A 9,526-nucleotide genomic window follows, 5' to 3' on the forward strand; every position below is an offset into this window, starting at 1 on the left:
GGAAACTGGAAGTCCAAGGCCAGCATGTAGGGAAATGGCCGTGGCTGAGCGTGGGAGGATCAAGGAGTATATGAGTAGTGGGTGAGGGTCAGAGAGAGTGCACAGGGATGTGTGAGAGGTATAGTGCAGATCAGGCAGGGTGTGAGGGTGCCCAATAGGTGCAGTAAGGGTTGGGAAATACACATGACTGCAAGTTGGGGAGGGTCTGTGCATCATGGGCTGGTGAGGGTGCACAAGTTGATGATGCAGCACAAATACACAGGGCAACTTGGCATCTTTCCTTCCTGGCTTCCCAGTTGACTTTCTCCCTTCTCCCTAGCAAAGACGGACTTTGTCCATCCAGTTCCACATTTTCCCAACAATTCTGCCATTTCATTAGCCTTTTTACAGAAGGTGGTAGGCACTGAATCCGATCCTATCCCACCTCTTTCAAACACCCATAGCCTCAACAAGAGGGTGGGCCAAAACTGAAATGTTGACAGAGATGGGAGCATCTAGACTAGAGTTTCTCAACCTTGTCAACTGTAAGATGGGTGGCCTTCAATACCAAGACTTCCCCAGCCAACCATGGATTTAAAGTCCACCCATCTTAAAGTGGACAAGTTTGAGAAGCAAGGATCCAGCCCAAGTCTGTTTGCAGAGGATACAAATTCCTTGTGTGTCCGACCACACCTGGCCAATAAAGAATTCCAATCAGATCTCTCTAGGACTCGGCCCTTGGCTAGCAAGGGAAGACGAACAGTAAACCGTTTAGCAAGTAACCACTTTGACCTACGGTACTTTAGCCACAAACAGCCCTAAGACAATTGCAGGCTAAAGCTAAGCACTTTTGAAGGGTTTGGCTCATTTATTTGGGTTAGCGTGTTCGAAAGGCACGCCACCTTGCCACGTGACGTAGTTAAACATGTTGTGCAAAGAGCCAATCGATACCCAATGCACGTTACCGAGTCACAGGTAACACAAATGGCCTGACGGTGTAAATCAGATTTCCTCATTGCAAGATTGCAAAGTTAACCACCCTCCTCAAATCTTTGCTAGGTTCGTCATATGCCAATGTTTTCAGCGCCTGGAATTATTCCTCTACCCCATTCCTCTGCTACTAGGCAGGTGTGCATTAATAAAACATTAGAAAAGCATCCGTTTTGGTGTTAATTGTTGCCTATCTTTTCCACTTAGTTCTAAGAGCCCGTGTATTTCTAATCAATAAAGGCAGTGCATTTATCAAATACCAGACTAAATAAAATCCATTACCATAATGCACAAAATAGCTGTTTGGAGTGACTTTTTTTTGCAGTGTTTTAACCTGATATGCATGTTACTAAAACACTATACTAAGGTTAATCCTGGAGTACTTGGATATTTATTTATTTATTTTATTAAATTTATATACCGCCCTATTCCCATAGGACTCAGGGCAGTTTACAGGGAAAATTAAAAGCATAACATACAAAAATTATAATCAGTTAAAACAATTAATTCAAGTCCCCGAAATTTAAAACTAAAACCCAATTAAAAATTAAAACCCCTCAGTCTGGGCCAGACAGCTCGAAGACCCAAGTTTTCAGGTCCTGGCGAAATGAACAAAGGTCAGGGGCAGTCCTAAGTTCCGTGGGAAGTTGGTTCCATAGGGCCGGCGCGCCCACAGAGAACGCTCTTCCCCTGGGAATAACCTGCCGGCATTCCGGATATACCATCACTTTAGCTGCAATTTTTAGAGTGAGCAGATCTAGAACACAGAACATAGAATATCAGAGTTGGAAGGGACCTTGGAGGCCTTCTAGTTCGACCCCCTGCTAAAGCAGGAGACCCTATACCATTTTAGACAAATGGTTGTCCAGTCTCTTTTTGAAAGTCTCCAGTGATGGAGCACCCACAACTTCTGAAGGCAAGCTGTTCCATTGGTCGATTGCTCTCACCGTTAGGAAATTTCTGCTTAGTTCTAGGTTGCTTCTCTCCTTGGTTAGTTTCCATCCATTCTTTCTTGTCTTGCCTTTTGGTGCTTTGGAAATTAGTTTGTCTTCCTCATCTTGCCCTGTGTCCATATCTACAAGGTGGGAGCCATGTTAATTCAGAGGCAGAAATCTGTTAAGTTGACCCAAAATTCAGGGTCTAGACAAGAATTCAGGGCAGATAAAGGAACTCAAAGAAATGGACTGTGAGAATTTCTCTCCTGCCTAGCATGAACGTTGCTCTTTGATCCTGCAAAAATAGCACAAATGTGATTCAATGATTAGATTATCTTCGTGCCCTATGTTTTTACAGCTGTAGTCTTCCTTGCTGTAAAGACAATATTGATCATCGCAGATCATTAAATGGGCAGATTTTGATTGACGCAGCTAACATGTATCTTGATCATCCTCTGTTGCTGCTCCAGAAGAAAATATATTTCCAAGATATACTGTATGCACTTGGATAATTGTGTCCGTGCCACTTTTATGGAATTGCTTGCGACTATTTCACAGACGTGGAGAAAGAACGTAGGAATAACTGCATGGGGTGAAAATGAGGCTTTCCTTTGCCTAGCACAGTGTTTCTCAGTGTTCTCAAGTTTAAGATGTATATAGTGTCCAAATGGGTGGGCATAATGGAGTTGTTATTATTTAAAGGCATAGAATCAAAATCAGGGGACGTACTAGTACCGCTTTATAAAACCTTAGTAAGACCACACCTGGAACACCGCATCCAGTTTTGGTTACCACATTACTAAAAAAGATGTTGAGACTGTGGGGAAAAATGCAGAGAAGAACAACTAAGATGATTAAAGGCCTGGAGACAAAAAACATATGAAGAACGGAATTGGGGTATGGCCAGTCTAGAGAAAAGAAGAACTTGGGGGGGGACATGATAGCAGTATTCCAGTTTTTGAGGGGCTGCCACAAAGAAGAAGGAGTCAACTTACTTGCACCTGAAGGAAGAACAAAAAACAATGGATGGAAACTAATCAAGGAGAGAAGCAACTTGGAATTAAGGAGAAGCTTCCTAACAGCAAGGACAATTAACCTGTGGAACAGCCTGCCACCAGAAGTTGTGTGTGCTTCATCACTCAAGGTTTTTAAGAAGGGAACAGACAGTCACTTGTCTGAAATGGTGTAGGACCATGGTGGCGAACGTATGGCACGCATGCCACAGGTGGCATGCAAAGCCCTCTCTGTGGGCACGTGCGCCGTCACCCCAGTCCTAGGGCTTCAGCTGGGTTTCATAAAACCCTTTTGCTTTAGGCCTCCGCCGCTGTGTGCAAAAAAAAAAAGCTCAATCAATCAATTTCAACTTCTCGCGGGGAAAAAAAAGATCTCGCAAAGTTGGAATTGATTGATTGAACTTTTTAGTCCCACCCAGTCTGCTGTTACCACCACAGTCACACCCACCAATTGGCCATGCCCACCCAATGGGCCACACCCACCTGGCACCCGATGATACATAAGTGGGTTTTGGGTTGCGGTTTGGGCACTCGGTCTCTAAAAGGTTCGCCATCACTGGTGTAGGATCTCCTGCTTGACTAGGGGGGATGGGCTAGAAGACCCCCAAAGTCCTTTCCAGCTACATTCTGATTGATTGATTGCTGATGATTGAGTTATAATGCAAGCCATCTGGAGGATACCATGACGGTGCAATCGATACAAGAGTGGATAAATCAGCAGTGTGTCTTGATAGGACCCTCAAAGGTCTTGGGGCAGACTTTGTGTTCTCTCTGTCGCAAGTCTTTTAATTATTTTTTTCCCAACTCACTTCCCTGCAACATCTTCAGATGGAAATTCCTCTGCAGCAAGCATCTCTTTGACTCTTTTCATGCCTCAGTTTCTGATTTACGTCGTCGTCTCTTTCTGATACCCGCAAGGAAGCGCTGGGAAAGGAGGAATTGCAGATTGCAGTTTCTATAAATAGCCTGCGACACCGGGAGTAAAGTTGTGGCACAGATCAATAGCCTGTCACAAGGAGGGCTCCAAATGACATCTCCAGGGATAGAGATTGCTGGAAGGGAACTGATAAATGAGTTGCAAATTCTGCGGGTATTTGTGGTCTGCCTAATTAACAAAGGGTGACTGGGATCAATAGCAATGGAGGAGCTGAGCTAAAAATAGGTCTGGGGCTGGAGACGCAACCTGCGGGCAGCCGCTTGGAATGAAAATGTCCTCGTGAATGCTTCTCCGTTTTGGCCAGGAAGAAATGCTAAATACTGCAAGGAAGCATTGCATCCCACCCCCCACCCCCCGCCCCCCAAAAAAACCTGCCCAACCAGGGGGAGAAAAAGCACACAGGGCTAGTTACAAAACCAGGACCGCTTCATTTTTCTGGGAGAATTGTACCAAAATTGGACATTTCTCTCCATTTCAGGAACTGGGTTTTTTTGTTTTTTGGGGGGTGTTTTTTTTAGGGAGGATTATTTTCTCCTGAATTAAATGTGGAAAGCAGATCATCAGCCTCAGACATTGACAGCACATCAATAGGGTCTTCTTCCCACAGGAATTCTTCCTCTCCCCCCCCCGCCCCCATCCTAATCTTGGTCCCATCCATTTCTTGTTACTTTTCATTGAAAAAAAACATCTGTATCTATAGGCCACTTCATGATCTTTCTCCCCCAGATTGAGATTTATTTTATTTATTCTATAAATAAAGCAGGATGTGTGTGTGTTGCACTAGAAGACCTCCAAGGTCCCTTCAATTCTGTTATTCTATTCTATTCTATTCTGTTCTGTTCTTCTGTTCTGTTCTAATCTGTTCTGTTCTTCTGTTTTGTTTTGTTTTATTCAATTCTATTCTTCTATTCTACTCTGTTCTATTCTAATCTGTTCTGTTCTGTTCTTCTGTTTTGTTTTATTCTATTCTATTCTATTCTACTCTGTTCTATTCTATTCTGTTCTGTTCTGTTCTTCTATTCTGTTCTATTCTGTTCTATTCTTCTATTCTGTTCTATTCTATTCTGTTCTGTTCTTCTGTTCTATTCTTCTATTCTATTCTATTCTATTCTATTCTATTCTATTCTATTCTATTCTATTCTATTCTATTCTATTCTATTCTATTCTTCTGTTCTGTTCTGTTCTGTTCTGTTCTTCTGTTCTATTCTTCTCTTCTATTCTATTAAATTTGTTTGCTGCTCATCTCGCTGCAAGGAAACTGTGGGCATCTTACAACCTCAAAATAAAACCATAAGTTATATATATCAATGTATAAAATTGCAATCAAATCACAATGAAAATACAGATTACAACTAAAACTAAAAGGTGAGGAGGAAAGGAGCAGAATGTATGGTGGGGGGAGCTGCTATTAGGCAATCAACCACCTCCATTGTGGTACCTGTGGGTTGGTGCTCGGGGTCAATTGGTGGAGACAGGTCTTTAAGCTTTTGCAGAAGGTCAGGAGGGTGGGAGCAGATCTCACCTGAGGGGCTAAGCTATTCCAAAGGGTAGGAGCCACCACATAGAAGGCTCTCCTCCTGGGTCCTGCCAATCAAAATTCCTTGACGGATGGCATTTACAAACACAATCCACCAATCTCCTCTGCCAGTATGGTTTGGATGGATCTGTCTAATAAAGGTGAGATGACTCCTCAAGTAACCAGTAAGGCATTTGATAAAGTAGATCACAACCTACTACTTGATAAGATAGAAAAATGTGGGTTAGATAGCATCACCACCAGATGGATTCGTAGCTGGCTGACAGGCCGTACTGTGTGTAGTGGGGTGCCCCAGGACTCTGTTCTGGGCCCAGTGCTCTTCAACATCTTCATCAACGATTTGGATGAGGGGATAGATGGGGAACTCATCAAATTTGCAGATGACACCAAGCTGGCAGGAATAGCCAATACTCCAGAAGATAGTCTTAAGATACAGGAGGATCTGGACAGACTCGAACACTGGGCACTATCTAACAAAATGAAATTCAATGGTGAAAAAGTAAGGTTCTACATTTAGGCAGGAAAAATCAAATGCACAGGTATAGTATAGGTGGTACCTTGCTCAATAGTAATAACTGTGAGAGAGATCTCGGAGTCCTAGTGGACAATCACTTAAATATGAGCCAGCAGTGTGCTGCAGCTGCCAAACAAGGCAACACAGTGCTAGGCTGCATTAACAGAGGGATAGAATCAAGATCACGTAAAGTACTAATATCACTTTACAATGCCTTGGTAAGGCCACACCTGGAATACTGCATCCAGTTTTGGTCACCACGATGTAAAAAAGATGTCGAGACTCTAGAAAGAGTACAGAGAAGAGCAACCAAGATGATTGGGGGACTGGAGGTAAAACATATAGGGAATGGTTGCTGGAATTGGGTATGTGTAGTTTAACGAAGAGAAGGGTGAGGGGTGACATGATAGCAGTGTTCCAATATCTCAGGGGCTGCCACAAAGAAGAGGGAGCCAAGCTATTCTCCAAAGCACCTGAAAGCAGGACAAGAAGCAACCTAGAACTAAGGAGAAACTTCCTGACAGTTAGAACAATTAACCAGTGGAACAACCTGCCTCCAGAAGCTGTGAATGCTCCAACACTGGAAGTTTTTAAGAAGAGACTGGCCAGCCATTTGTCTGAAATGGTATAGGGTTTCCTGCCTGAGCAGGGGGTTGGACTAGATGACCTCCAAGGTCCCTTCCAACTACTTCTTCTTCTTCTTCTTCTTCTTCTTCTTCTTATTATTATTATTATTATTATTATTATTATTATTATTATTATTATTATTATTATTATTATTATTATTATTATTATTATGAATTCAGAGGATTTCTGCATTTTTTGGAATGTTTGGACCTTTCTCCACATCTTAGCACTCATCCATATAAAGAGACATCAAAGTGTTTTCCTGCCTTTCCTAAGTAATATTGGTGAGCTAGGTAAAATGAGTGATGCTTTGGCAGAAAATGGTCAGTCCCTTCTCTCCTTGAGTTCTTTCTCCCCTTCTTCTCCCATTGTGGGCTACAGTCATTGGCTATGTGGGATCTTGGTGGTCTTCTAGTTTGGCTATTTTCTTGAGACTTTTCATTACCAAGCTAGGTGACATCACTAGGGCATCACCTTTGGAAGCTAGTCTTCCCAACTCTTGATAAATGATCAGACTTGCTTTTTTTTGTGGAAAAGTGCCACATCCATATGGCTGCTTAAGCTACATCCATTTGCTCCCTGATGCTGACTGTACAGTGCTACCTGCACATAGAGCTGATCGACTAGTCTTATCTCCAACCAGAACTGCTCTTAACAATTGAGAAGAAACTAGCTAATTTTTTTCCCCCAAAATGTTTTGCATTAGCAGATGGACTTGAATCCCTAATTTGAACATCTCTCCTTTTCTTTTCTTTTCTTTTCTTTTTTGTCTTGGATGTTCTTCTGTCTGAGATCAGATTTAAGTCTGGGGAAGGTCTACAATCGATTTGATGTTTAGGTTTCTGGGCTGGTTGTTCTTGTTGCCATTGCTTGGGATGAAACTGTAGGAAAAGGAGTGGCAGAACCTGGGGGTGGAGTGAAAAGGGGGATCAGCCTAGCATCCATACGTAGCCACAAGTGGATTAAGTCCAACCCCAGAGTGCCATTGACTCTTGTCTAATCTAAGCAGATGCCAACTGTTAGTTGAGAAGGTTCTTATGTAGAACAGGGGTCCCCAACCCTCGGTCCGTGGACCAGTACTGGGCCACAGCATGCCAGCAACCGGTCCACACAAGGAAAGCCCCATCCACAGTACGCAAGCAGCACACAAAACCACAACCCCTCCGGTCCATGGAAAACCTCTCTCCACATAACCGGTCCCTGGTGCCCAAAAGGTTGGGGACCTGTGGCGTAGAGCAGGGGTCTTCAAACTTGGCCCTTTTATGACTTGTGGACTTTAACTCCCAGAATTCCTCAGCCAGGCACGTGTCCCTGGCTAAGGAATTCTGGGAGTTGAAGTCCACAAGTCACAATAGGGTCACGTTTGAAGAGCCCTGCTGTAGAGCAATAAATCAGTTCAATTAAACCTTCACATCTGGACCGGACAGAAGCATTGCTAACATTCAATCAGTTTTGGTGGTGTCAATGTGAACATCTGGTCCAACCTGAATTCCCTCTCCCATTCTATTTTTATTCGGCTGCATTGTGTTCTGTGTTTTAATTATTATTCCACAGAGCTGGCATGGGGCAGCCAGGATGACATCACGTCACAGCACTGGAGCCAAATGTCTCTGCGAGAAGCAGCATGTAAGACCCGAAAGATTTTATTTTTCAGAGATGGAAAGGGAGGGGGGGTCTCATCATATAACAGCATGATTTTTTTCTCTCTCGCCTCTCTTATCACAGATTCTGCCAAAACTTTCCATCACTGCCGCTGACATCTTTCTCACCAAATTAATCACATCAGTGCTCTTCCCACTGGGCAAGCAAATACGAAATCTGAATGTGAAGGCAAAACAAAACATTGGTTGGGTTTGCACATTAGACTAAGCTGGGATTGGGTAATGTGCGGCCAGCATGATAGTGGGATCTGAGCTATTCTTTGAGTGGGTCATGTGAACAGGGCCCTCACACTTTAATCATGATCATAATCATAATAGTAAAGTTGGAAGGGACCTTGGAGGTCATCTAATCCAACCCCCTGCTCAGGCAGGAAACCCTATACCATTTCAGACAAATGGCTGTCCAGTCTCTTCTTAAAAACTTCCTGTGTTGGAGCATTCACAGCTTCCCGAGGCAGGTTGTTCCACTGGCTAATTGTTCTAACTGTCAGGAAGTTTTTCCTTAGTTCTAGGTTGCTTCTCTCTTTGGTTAGTTTCCATCCGTTGCTTCTTGTCCTGCCTTCAGGTGCTTTGGACAATAGCTTGACTCCCTCTTCTTTGTGGCAGCCCCTGAGATATTGGAAGACTGCTATCATGTTACCCCTCACCCTTCTCTTCATTAAACTAGACATACTCAATTCCAACAGCCGTTCCTTAAATGTTTTAGCCTCCAGTCCCCTAAACATCTTCGTTGCTCTTCTCTGTACTCTTTCCAGAGTCTCAACATCTTTTTTACATTGTGGTGACCAAAACTGGATGCAGTATTCCAAGTGATTGATTCTATTCCTCTGTTAATGCAGCCTAGCACTGTGTTGGCTTTTTTGGCAGCTGCAGCACACTGCTAGCTCATATTTAAGTGATTGTCCACTAGGACTCCAAGATCCCTCTCACAGTTACTATCGAGCAAGGTACCACCTATACTATACCTGTGCATTTGATTTTTCCTGCCTAAATGTAGAACCTTACTTTTTCCACAATTGAATTTCATTTTGTTAGATAGCGCCCAGTGTTCTAGTCTGTCCAGATCCTCCTGCATCTTAAGCCTATCTTCTGGAGTATTGGCTATTCCTGCCAGCTTGGTGTCATCTGCAAATTTGATGAGTTCCCCATCTATCCCTTCATCCAAATCGTTGATGAAGATGTTGAAGAGCACTGGGCCCAGAACAGAACCCTGGGGCAGCCCACTACACACTTCCCTCCATGTAGTTGCGGTTCCATTGAGGACCACACACTGAGTACGGCCGATCAGCCAGCTATGAATCCATCTGGTGGTGATGCTGTCTAGCCCACATTT

This window comes from Vipera berus (assembly GCF_964194415.1).
Source record: "Vipera berus genome assembly, chromosome: 3".
Taxonomy (NCBI): domain Eukaryota; kingdom Metazoa; phylum Chordata; class Lepidosauria; order Squamata; family Viperidae; genus Vipera; species Vipera berus.